We start from the raw sequence: 13,548 nt of genomic DNA, 5'->3' as shown, positions 1-13,548 counted from the left end.
TAACTCCCTCTCCATCTCCGGTCAATGTTCGGGAGAACAGATGTTTTCCATTCCGCCGTTATTGGGCGTTTGCATCGCAGGACTTGAACGTGCACCGCACCTTGTAATTAAAATATGAGTTTTGTGTACAGGGAGGATTGAACTCTGAACCCCATGTTGACACGGGTACGAGCTAACGGTGATTTCGACCTCTCCGGACCTTTCCGGCGGCGAAACAAATGACACTATTTGCATGAGCTCTTTTTTTTTTTTTTGTATTCCTGCGTGTGCAATGCTAATCAGAAACATTTGCGACCCGGGGGGTATTACATGCGAAATGTGCATTTTCAGTTTTCTTCACAAATGCACTTTATTGTTCAATACCGAGTTTGCTTTCCTCAGGAGAGCTCCGACTTTTGGCTTGCGAACTCTCTAGAGCCGGCAGGCTGGTTATCACTCACTATCACCAATGAAGAAACCGGCTGCCGGTGATTATTAAACACGGCCCTGTAAATTCACATGCTCCAATAAGTGACATATTTCAGAGAGCTATCAGCCAGACAGCAATTACCTGCTGTTGGCACATCCAGACGGAGGCTGTGTTTAGTCTGGAGGAGTTCTGTTATTGCGTGGTGCTTCTTGTAAAACTACTTAGTTTCTTATCTACAAGTGGAGGACAATTATAATGTACTTTCTATTAAAAGCAGACTAGCTACTCTAAATAACTAAATTAAATGTGCTTAAGAAACTTATCTATATTTCGTATGACATTTTCATAATCATTTTATATTGTATTAGAAAAAAAATTAAAATAAAATTGATTTCTTGTCACAGGATCACATTTTCTATTTTTCCATGTATTAACCTGTATGTACAAAAACAATATTTATCTTTATATTATCATAATTTATTAAGAAATGTTTCCTTTTGTTCTAATCACAGTGTTTTAAACACAATCATGTTTTAATTTGCGAACAGTTAATTTTCTTATAAATTTATGTACTTTTGAGCACTACAAATAATTTGCTGATGAAATTAAGTAATTAAGTAATTTTCACAAGGTTCTTGTAAAACAACTGTCATTTTTTTGTGTTAGACAAAAATGTGTGTGTGTGACTCTTTTGCACTTATTTTTTTTTATTTTATTATTTTTTTTTAATTTTTTAATTTTTTAATTTTCAATACTGACTAAAGTTCTTAAAAACATCATCCAAAAACATGACATCATTTCATGAAATCGGTATTTGTTTATTGTGAACAAATTTAATTATTTGTTAAATGTTTTGAGCTTTAAAATGGTTTGCGCTTCTTTAAAATATTCCATACTGATGATGAAGTTATCAAAAATATATATTTTTATATTTCAGATTTGGTTAAAATATCAATATTTTATTCAAGTCGACGCCCTCATGTAAGCTAATTCTCTTTATTTTATTCTGCTGGGCGTCCATGAAATTATGTAAATAAACTGCTTGTAATGAATAAACCGAAGCGCCTGATCTTGACCAGAGCACATTCAGAAATTCCACTGTATCTTTTTATAGAAACCGCATTCATTTTTTGAGAGATACAGATATGAAATGCTACTGCATAACAGGAATGACCCATTTATAATATATTACAATACAAGGCTGCAGGATGCTTTTATGAAACATGAAACAGCCCCTGAAAATGTCTGTCCGTCTCATTCTGAGTGAGCAAAGCCCATATGCTGCTCGGATCGGGTTTCATCAGAAAGCCAGTGTGAAAGAAGCTGTTAGACATCAGGCTGATGGCAATCATTTCAGCACAGAGTCGGGCTACTGCAGGCCAAGAGCTTAAAGTGCTTAATTTACCTGACCTCTGACCCCGGGCCTGTCATGTGACTATTGATTTTCAATAGCCGAAAGATCCATACCACCCAGCGCGTAGACTGCAGCGAAACACCCCCTCCCCCTCCCGCTATCCAAACCCTGTTCTTACTAATTGGTGGTTGTGGTAGTTGGTGGCGGGGAGGTGGAGTATTTATTTTACCTTTAACAAGGAGGCGAAGCAAAACCAACTCCATAATGAAGTCCAGAAATCTCCCCTCATCTTGATATATAAACACTCCTCCTCTTCGGCACACACATCTGGCTGTTTGTTTGTTTGCTTGTGCGTTCATTCAGTCTTGAAGAGTTAGGCTCTATAACGCACGAGTTAAATGGGGGAAATAAAATGAGGTATTGAGCAAAGGTCTTTAGTGTGACTTCAGCTAACGGATATTTTCCTATTGACCTGAATTTAAAGACCATTCCTTGACCTGATTTACCTTTAATCAGCTAAATGACAATATATAATATAAAGATTAATGATAATGATGTCATTTTAGCTCATGTAGTTGGTTATTCAAAATTATGCAGAAAAAATAAAGAAATTAACACTTTTACTCAGCAGGGCAGTGTTATTTATCCCATTATTAATTATATATATATATATATATATATATATATATATATATATATATATATATATATATATATATATATATATATATATATATATATATATATATATATATATATATATATATGTTACTGTCAAATGCTGCAATGCTGACAATAGTGTAACAGAATTGAATTTGATTTTATTTTTTTATCTAAGAACGCATGACACTAATGAAAACATGATTAAAAGACCTTTAAGAGTTGACGTTCTACAAAATAACTGTTAGTCTAAGACGTTTTTTCATTCATTAAATTCTTAATATATTTTAATTGGTGTGTGTGCTTATTTTTATTAGTTTTGTAGTTGTTGTTGATACTGTGTTATTGTTTTATATATATATATATATATATATATATATATATATATATATATATATATATATATATATATATATATATATATATTATTCATTTTATTCATTTTCCTTTTATTTTTATCATAGTTAACTGTGATAACCTTGCAGCAAGGACACATTAAATTGATCAAGAGTGACAATGAAGACATTTGTAAAAGCAGCTTTAGTGACCAAACTTTTGATACATTTAGATTTAGATATTTGCGCATATATACAAGCTTCCACCCATCTATATTCATAAGCATAGCAGATCAAAACAGTCGAAATGACTAAATTAGTGCAACAAGGTGCCTAATAGGATCATTAACCCCTGTCGCTGTATGTTTTGGCCATTGCACGAGCGTCTGCGTGTGTGTTTTTGCGTGTGTGTGTGTGTATGTGTGCCAGGCTGGTACGTGGCAGATTGCAGGAACAGGCTGACTGTTAGCGGCTAGCTCAGCAGTGCCGAGCTCGATCTGCCATCTTCCCGTGGATTTACAGCTGACGCTGTGGTACTTCAATTAGCTCTATAGCACACAGATGTTGCTTAAATGTGCCTGCTAATGATACTGCAATAAGCGTGAGATTCATGCCATATTCACAGGCACGTAAATTTCTCAAGTGGCACAATTAAAGGGGGAATACGAAATGGGCGGCAGAGAGGTGGCAGACCCTCCAGTTGGAAAACTGCAGGTCTGATCTGTAATGGGTCACCATGCCATTCCGCTTTAATGCTTTATTTCACTCAGACTAGGTTTTGTTTTTGCTAAAGAAAGCAAAATGGCATTTTTATCTTCTCAGTAACAACGTTGCAGAGCGGTGTAGAATGTTTTACTGCTTTTTTAACAGTTTCAAGAAAAATTGCAACATGAGGATGAGTAAATAATTCATTAATTCATACACACACACACACACACACACACACACACACATACATATATATATATATATATATATATATATATATATATATATATATATATATATATATATATATATATATATATATATATATATATTTAATATAATTTCAATAATATAAATTTTCATGTTAGGCTGAACTGGCTGATTATATATATATATATATATATATATATATATATATATATATATATATATATATATATATATAATAATATTTAAAATAATATTTCGGTACTGTATAGCTATACACACTAAACAGCCGTGCTTACACATATGTTCCATATAACTATTAAATAAGTTATTATATATAATGAGTTTTTATTTCATGACATAAATTGAAACTTGACATAAACACAAACTACTTACTCACTTGGTAAAATGTAGCGCTGACAGAATTTCTATTGTGTGTGTGTCTATTTGAAGGTCAGAAGGTCATTTTTCCATCACTGTGACTTCAGGCAGATCTACTGACCCAAACACTGTAGATCCAGTATTTCTCTTCACTCCCTGTGGAGACGGGGGGAAAAAAGCTCTCGCTCTCTTTTTCTCCCTCACTCCTGGATCTGGAAATAAAACGGGGATCCGTTTGATTGAAAGACAAAAGAATGAAAAAGAGAATCGGTGCCAGTTTACCAGTTTTATAAGTGACAGATGTACAGTTCTGACAGGCCACCCTTGAACTCAGCGCAACATTTATATTCACACAAATAATGACAAACCTAATAATTCCTCAGACAACGATGGCAGCTCAACATAAAAAAAACCCACCTTTGCCACAAAACGCGGCTATTTATAGATTATATTTCATTAAAACTAATTCGCAGCCTGTGGCGTGCCGTTTCTTTGATATATTAACAAAACAAACAATATATTTTACATGAAAATTCACAACGTATGTATTTTTCAGAGCTGCAGGAATTGCTACGCTGGCTGTCACAGCAGATGGATCAATAAAAATCATCATAAAAGAACAGCAAGGAAACGGTTTCCCGTTCTCGTATGAGATAATCACCGTTCATTTATCCCGCGACGGTGTGACAGATCTGAATACTGGTTATTCATAATAGTCGGTTAACCCTGATTTTGTTTTCCCTGCAAAAACAATGTTCTCATGCAAGTCAATCAAGTGGCGTCGCTTTCATGGCTAAATCATATCATAGGCAATGACAGGTATGATGTTGATACATTAACACAAAGGTGTTTGGCTGCCTTTGTTCCCATGATGCCTTTGAATTCACGGCGTGTGTCATAAATATCTTTGTGCCAATCAAAACGCGCTCGACATTGCTGTCGGGCGGCTGTCCTTGATTCTGTCAAATCATCAGGACCTCGGTGGGACTTTGGGAAGTTGGCGTCCTTGGTGATGTTTTGTAGTTTGTTTACATGTTTTAATGGACGTCGCCTCGCTGACAGGAACAATTCAGAGTTCAGTGCACTCATCTGGAGCTGCGCACGGCGATCGCGCGTTGTTTTTTTAATTCTTTGGAAGACGGCGTGGGGACTAAGGCCTGAAATCGGTCAAAATTGGGGGGTTTTTCGTTTCTGAAGGACGTCAACAATGACAAAACCGAACAATAATATTGCAAAATATTTTTACTATTTGAAAAAAAAACTTTCTAATTTCATATATTTTATACTGTAGTTTATTGCTTTGATGCAAAGCTGAATTACTAGCAGCTGTTACTCCAGCCTTCAGTGTAGAAGTGATGTTAAAAACATATTGATGACGGTTTTGTTTTTTGCAAAGATACATCTTTTTTTTATTCACAGTATATTATCTGATGGGCTGGAATGGTGTGGAGATTACTTATATAGATATATATATATATATATATATATATATATAAATATATATATATAAATGAACTGTATTAATTTCTATTAATATTAGTTGTTATATGATCAACCTTTACGTATGTAATTTTTTTTTCAAATGTGACCCTGGACCACAAAAAAAAAAAATTATAAGGGTCATTTCCATGGTTTGTTAGGATATGACAATATTATCATTGTTTTTTAGCCTTATATATATATATATATATATATATATATATATATATATATATATATATATATATTATAAATTATTATTATTATTTTTTTAATCTTACAATCACATCTTACAAAAAGTACTCATTTAACATTTCAGGATACATATATATATATATATATATATATATATATATATATATATATATATATATATATATATATATATATATATACACACACTTTTTTTCAAATCTTACAATTACTCATATAAACACTTCCCGGATGTTCCAGTGCGTCCAGAAGGGCGCACATCTAATGCATGTACGTGAACGTGTTTGATTCCTGTTTACTTGCTAGAACACGAAAACCTAAACCCAGCCTCAGGACGACTTTAAACTTCTCTCCCCGCTCGCTTTCACATTATTCATCACTACAAGCTTAGGTAAAGAGAGACAGGCCTTGATGTCATGTTTTTCACAGACTCAGCACAAACAAGTTGTATTGCTCCAACACAAGAGCTCATTCACCATCTGTCCTCCACTACAAAGTCACCCGCAGTCTCCCAGTCTCGGCAGACAGCTGAACGCGAGCCTCTCACGGTAGCGTGGCAGCGCAGGGGGAAGCTCCGCAGGGTGGTATCCTGACCAGACGAGCGTCACGCGGCGTAAACGCTAGCAGTTAGCGCGCCGCAGTCTCGCCGTGCTTGGGTGGTGATCTGGACCAGAGATTACGCGTAGTCAGCGAGATGGAGATTAGTCGTAAACTGTAGTCAAACAATCCACACCTGTTTCGACGGGGAGAAATCACAACCATGGCACAACTGTGTAAAGATAAAAAAGTGTGTGTGTGTCCAATGGTGTTTCGAACATCAACAGAGCTGTCTGCCTCAGCATGTGCTGCACAACAGCACGATTAAAGACACGGTTCACCCAAAAACGAACATGCTGTCGTCTTTTACTCGCTTTAATGTCACGCCAAACACGTACTTTTTCTCTTTAGTTCATCAAACGGTTTCCTAGCATGTCAGATACGAACAACTTTACGCAGCTCATACTTTCGTCACAGGTACGAAACGCCACATGACTTTTGTGAGGGGAGAGTGTTTGAAACAAAATGTTGGAAGGAAAAAAATGGCCTTATATTTTTGTTAATTTGGCTTAAAACCTTCTTGCGTCAATTGTACTGTCACGGTGTGGCGAGAATATAACTCTAAACGGTTTTTAATTTTCCACAAAAGGAAAAATACTAATACAGAGAGGCAGGCAAGCAGGTGACCACACACATACGTAGACGAGACCGGACCATTTAACCCAGACAAACAGGAACTTATATAGGATAAAGGAAATTACTAAATTAACTAGACACACCTGAACACAACGAGACAATTAACAGAGGACAGAAAGTAAGGCACACATGAAAAAACAACAACATAAATAGATAGTGTACTATGTAACAAATATTAAACATATACTCTCTTATGCAGACCAAGGCTGCATTTATTTGATCCAAAAGTACAGTAACATAAAAATTGTGAAATATTTCTAGAATTTAAAAGCTTTTTTAAGCTTTCTGTCCTTTAATACTTTCAACTGTTATATAAAATGACTATGTAAAATTAATTCCACTCTTTAGCAATTAAAGTAGTATTCATTTCTTTCGATTAAAAATAAATAAATAAATAAAAATACTGACCCCTGACTTTTCAATGGTATTCCATATTTATATAATGCTTTTATATAATGTTTAATAATACATTTAAAAAGCAACAAGTGATGTCGTGGTTTTTGTCGTGAAAAAAGAAAATTCTAAATGTCACATAAACAAGAGAATAATATCAAATAGCGAACCCACGCTTATTTTAGTTAACAAAACTAAATAGTGAGCGCTGGTTGTTGTCTTAGCTGCACAGCCACTGTCACCCGCTGTTTTTATATGGAAAAGAACGGCTAGTATCATTCAAAAAATGTGCGATATGAGGGCAAGCAGATGACAGGATTCAGATTTTTGTGTCAACTCACCCTTTAAATAAGTAGAAAGGCTAAGTTTGACCCAAACATTTGGCTGTTTGAACCCAGACAGCCTAGAGGCAGTGTAGCATAGCCTAGCACAGTTATCTAAGTACAGCGGGAATCCGGCCAGCTTTCAGTACAGTAAGCCACTACACTGCACTCCGAGACGAGATCCGGTCTTAAAGGTTAATCTCCCCATTGTGATTCATTGTCACTTTAGCATTTATATTCGGCTAAGCATCTCAGGATTCCCTCTTTTTCAGGTCTTTAAGCCCCCGTGGTTATCTGCACTATGACTTACTATCTGAACTCGACTCAATGAATCAGAGAGAGAGGGAGAGAGTCAGAGTCTAAGCCGGTAAGTTTTCTAAATGTCCCTTCAGCCCCGGTGAGGGAGAGCCACAGATATTTATTCAGTAAGAGAGAGAGAGAGAGAGGAGGATAAGCCTCTTTCTCACAGTGCTGCGGAAAAAAGAGAAGCACAGATCAGATGTCACTGAATTCAGGCTGGTCTGGAAACAGTCTGGACTGAATGCTAAAGATGCGGATCTGACTGTTGTCATTCATTTACTGCCATTGAATAGAGCATTTAAAGGGATCGTAAACTAGAATTTTTAATGCTCAACAAAGCTGCATTTATATATTTATCAGTTTGGGAATGTCAGATAAATTTAAATTTAATATAACAGTTTAATATATTTTTAGCATTTGGTGTCACATGACCTTTCAGAATTCATAAATTATTTTTTGCAGTTTTTTTTTTTCTTTTGGGATTTTTTGATGAATAGAAGAGTTACAGATATTTAAAATATTTATTTATTTATTTGAATTGAATTAAAAATATGCACGCCTTGAAAGAAAAATATTAATCCTCCTTGAAAAAATTGTAACTAAATAAAAAAAATTAAAATAAAAAAAATAAATTCCTCAATAACCCCAAACTTGCACGAAAATTAAAATAAGTTCCAGAATTGACTGTATGAAAGTAAACACGATAGGCTTGCATTAATAGAAGCAATTTCATTCTTGGCTACAGTTTTATTTTGGCATAGACTTTACATAGAAGTTGAAATGATTATTGCTAACACGTGGCATGTGCCACGACTGGTAACTTTCACTTTCTTGAGTACTCAAGCTTGTTACCATAAAAACAATGCACATGAAATATTACATACATTGCTGCCGGTTGCCCAGCATGCTTTGGGACTAAATGATATCTGATCTGATTGGGGTTAAATTACTCAGAGAGACTGAATTAGTTTGAAACAGGTTTGAATATGAGAAAAAGTCCCAAAATTGTCAACACTGTTGAGCTGTTTAGCCACATATGGCCATTCCTTTTTACTATGTCATCTCTGAAAACTAATATTAAAATATATGGCGTAAGACTGCATGCTTTCAGTGCATTTGCTAGGCTTTTGTACATATTTTTTGTTGCTTACAAAAAGCTTGTATTTGCCCGTAGTCCCTGCTGTGGTCTTCAAAGCTGAATTATAATATTTAGTCCGTAACGTCTTCAGAAATGATTTCAAAGAAGTAGTTTTCTAAGCTGGAGATTTCTCACTTTTTAGTTTGAGCGAATTGAACATGTTTTGCTCATAACCCCATCACCTTTGAAAGTAACAAGTCAACCTTTCACACCGCTGCGGTGATTATATAAATGTTTTCATTACAGCGTATGCGAGGGGTGGGAAAAGGTGTCTTTTATTTCTTTTTTATCTATCAAAGCCTGTGTTTGTCAAGGAATCGATCGCAATGAATCACGAGCCTCAGTGATTTACAGAACGATTGCTCAATTGATTAACCTAATGAATCATATCATCCATCCAATTATCCACGAGACCCGCTCGTCTATAGAGCACTGAAGATCAATCAGCTGCAGCTGTGAAGGACAAGAGCGTTTGAAGGTGTGCAGATCTCTGGTTAACAAGAGCAGAACTGGCAAACTATTGTTTCATATGCAAAGATTCAATGCATGACTTGATGTACTGTGAATATTCCATGCTGTTCGGATTCTTTCCGAATATCACAGTGTGTGACTAGAAGATTGCAAAAATGTATTCAAGGCACTTCTGTAGCATTTACGTATTTTCCCTCTTAAAGCCAATTTATAATATTAATGTTTTATTAAAATAAACATTAAATAATAATAATAATTTAAATTTAAATTTAAATATATATATATATATATATATATATATATATATATATATATTTTTTATTATTTTTATAGGCTAATCTGAATTAGCGATGTCAATACAAATAATTAAGATTCTGTAACTTAAGTCTATCTATAGTATAATAATAATTTATGTACTTTTAGCTTGTCAATAATTGTTTGAAATGCATAAAAAAATGTTTTTCAAGTATTAAAGGTGCTTAGCAGTTTACATAAACATGACATTTTTCATTAAAGCAGCAGTACATAATTTTTGCCTCTCTACTGTCATCTGTTTATGAAACAATCATACAAATCATTCAAGTTTACAATCATTATTACCGTTGCAAATGGAGTTAATATCAGGAGGCAGTTTTGAAAACTGATGTCTGAAGTATCGTGCATTTGCTTGGTAGTAGATTTTTGTTATTTTTTTTAGACATAGGCTACTGCAACTTCAAATAAATAATGTTTCACATGAAACAAACGCGAATAAGATTTTCATTATATAGTGACTGTGTATGCATAGATAACCATTTACATCTGCTCATGCTCTTTTAGGTCTTGTTGTTCGTGATACTCTTATGCGTTTTAGTGAGGTCAGTCTGGAGCTGTGAGAGATGTTGTGTGATGTTATGAGAGAGTTGTGTCTACAGTAGGCCGAAGGAACAGCTGGTGTCGGGTGTCTTGGTGAGAGTTGCCTCCGATGGGCATGAAGATCACCATGGGCACCGACAGTTGGGCCTGCAAAAACAAAGATTATGCCATGGAGCCGGAATGCGAGGGCGGGCGATATCACTGTCTGAAAGAAAAGAGGGACGAAGAAAGGAAGAGACGAGATGAAGGTCTGTTGTGTTGCTGCAGTTGGCCGTGTGTCATGGTGTTACTCATAAGACATCAGCGGCAGACGGAGTCGAGAGGACAGGAATTTACAAGCTGACTGGGGTTCGCTAACAGGGAATCACGCCATTACAAGAGGTCAAGGGCTTTTCATCGTTAAGTTGATGCGTGGCTGCAGTTTTCGAACACTTACGTCCGGACTTTTGTGTTTGAATTCAGTAAAATGATGATGAAAAAAATATTTCACTACACACTTGAAAGAGTAGTTCCCATTTTCTTTAATGGAAAACAAAATTAGACATTAGACATGAGGTCCGGGCCATTCTTTTCCGTGAAATGAAAGCAAAAACAGGAAAAAAAATGCATAATAAAACACATTTCAATCATGGATGAGCCTGATGCAAGGATTCCTGCCATATTCGAGTGTGTGTAAAATGCAAATGAGATTAAAAGTTGTATAAAAGATGAATGATTGGAATAACAGAATAATTTATTCCTTTTTTAAATTTTGATGGGCAGCAAAAATCCATCTATTCTCTCTCTTTCTCACACACAAACACACACACACACACACACACACACACACACACACACACACACACGCACACTCATACAGTATTCGATTCAAATTTCATTTTAGTAGTGTAAAGAGGACAAAACATCACAGTGATTCTAAATTGTTGTTTTTTGTCAAGCTGATTCAAACCTATGTAGTTAAAAGGTTATTAATTGTTTTCATTGCAAATCTGAAAATAACTGTATTTTTTTTTTTAACAGTAAAAAAAAATACTTCTTCATATATGGTTTTACTATCAGAGCTGTTTTAGTCCTTTTGAAAAAAATATATAAATAATAAATAAATAAATTACTAAAAAGAAAAGAATAAATAAATAACGAGAAAAAAAAAATTAATAATCACAAGTAAAAAAATAAACCAAATATTTTTTTTTATACATTTTTTTACTGCTGTGGTTTATTTTGTTTGTGCATAATGAGGGTCCAGAAAAGACAGCGCTTTCGTATTAGAATATATTACCAACAAACAGAACCTTTAAACGCGTCGTTCTAGACGCATTTTATTCTTTAAAAAGCAAAACGCCATATCGTCATGGGTCAATATCCTCATGCTTTGATCAAAATCGCTGTGACTGCAAAACTAATTGTTCTAATAATAATAATGACAACAGATGCTTGCTGCCTGCCTGCCTTGCCTAGTTTTGATTGCGTGACCTCATGACCTTTGCCTTTATTTGAGAGCACACGGGCCGCAGTAAATGAATGAGCGGCCGTCTCCACCAGACTGAGGTTATGAAGGATTATTGACTCGGGTTTTATAAATATTTAATGCTCACATTAAAAACTATGGCAGAGGATGGCCATTAGGCCACCGTAATAAAGAGGCTTTCTGTGTGATTGAGTGAGGTGAGGGCCGAGCAGGGGCCGATCAGGGGCCACTCTTTGATGAAGATGCAACAGAACACGGGTGGAAGGTTCTGTCCTTGCATTTATTTAATACTGGAAAAACACACGGCAGGACTGGACAGTACGGCAGCGTCACGCTTCAGCCCGGCAGCTGCCCGCCCGTAATTGCTTCAGCGGACCCCGACTTCATGTCTTTACGGCTGGTGATAGAGCTCAAAATAATTATTTTTAACTTCATAAAGCTTATAGTTGCGTCGTTCCGCGCTGTAGTCGAAGCAAAACATCGGACATTAGCGAATTCCCATAACGCACGCTGTAGGATCTGCATTTGCCGTGCTTTCAGTGGCGTTGGAGGATGATAAATGCTCCTTCATACATTTATAACGTAACCGTGGTCCTTTTTTGTTGTTTTATTTGGTTATACAAGATTGATATAGCAGCAAAGAAACAGATGCTCGCGTACAGCGTCGCAGCAGCCGTCTCCAACAGCGGACGTTTGCCCGAATGGCAGGCGACCAAAAATCGATCCCTAATCTGATTGGGGGATGTTTTATTACCTCTGATAGAATTTAGATTTTCTCTGAAGCAATTTCTTCGGCGGATAAAAGAAGCTATTTAAGGGCAGAACAGGCGATTTCATTCTCTGAGCCCGTATAAAGACTATTGTCCAGTTTGTTCATTGTGCTAATTGTAGGAGACACCGATAGGCCCCATGCAGTGTCCTCAGCAGGTAGACGCTCGAGTTATCTGGCTACAGATCACCCGGTCCAGGCAAATAGGCACAACAGATCACATTCAAATGCTGTTCTTTGGCATATTGACACTGCGGCTATCAGCCGGGCCTGTTATCTGACTGAAGCCCTGATCTATGCCAGCGGTCGGCCGCATAATAACCTGCAAATCAGTTATGCAGAGACTCTGCCTCCCCTTAATTGTCCACATTGTGAGTAAGAAAACATGCGGCGAGCGCCGTTGTCTTGATGAGAAATTGACATTTTCTGACCTGCTATCCGGAGGCACTCAGAAAGACAGATAAGATACGTGGTTGTTTTAAAGCAGGGAGGTTATTCTTCTAGGACTGTGCAGATGAGTATGGATTGACGACCATGACTATGAACTATGAAGGGTTTCGCCACCTCTTTTAGACAAGTGATAACCTTGGCTGTTGAATGAATCGTCTGATTGTTCGCGGTTAGTTAGAAAGTCTCCAGGTACCCTGTGGTGGTTTTCAGTGCGCTAAATTAAGCGACACATTAAAGGATTAGTTCACCCAAAAAACGAAAGTTCTTCATGAACATTTATCTTTTACTTACCTTTGAAACATCCTGGGTGTGTGTGACTTTTCCTTTCAGACATATCCAATCGGTACTTCTAGGCTCTATCATTGCAGTAGCCTTGGTTCCCTTTAACAGTCTAAAATACGT

This window comes from Puntigrus tetrazona, chromosome 12 (genome assembly GCF_018831695.1).
Source record: "Puntigrus tetrazona isolate hp1 chromosome 12, ASM1883169v1, whole genome shotgun sequence".
NCBI lineage: Eukaryota > Metazoa > Chordata > Actinopteri > Cypriniformes > Cyprinidae > Puntigrus > Puntigrus tetrazona.
The sequence above is the reverse complement of the archived record's forward strand: the minus strand, read 5'-3'. Positions refer to the sequence as shown.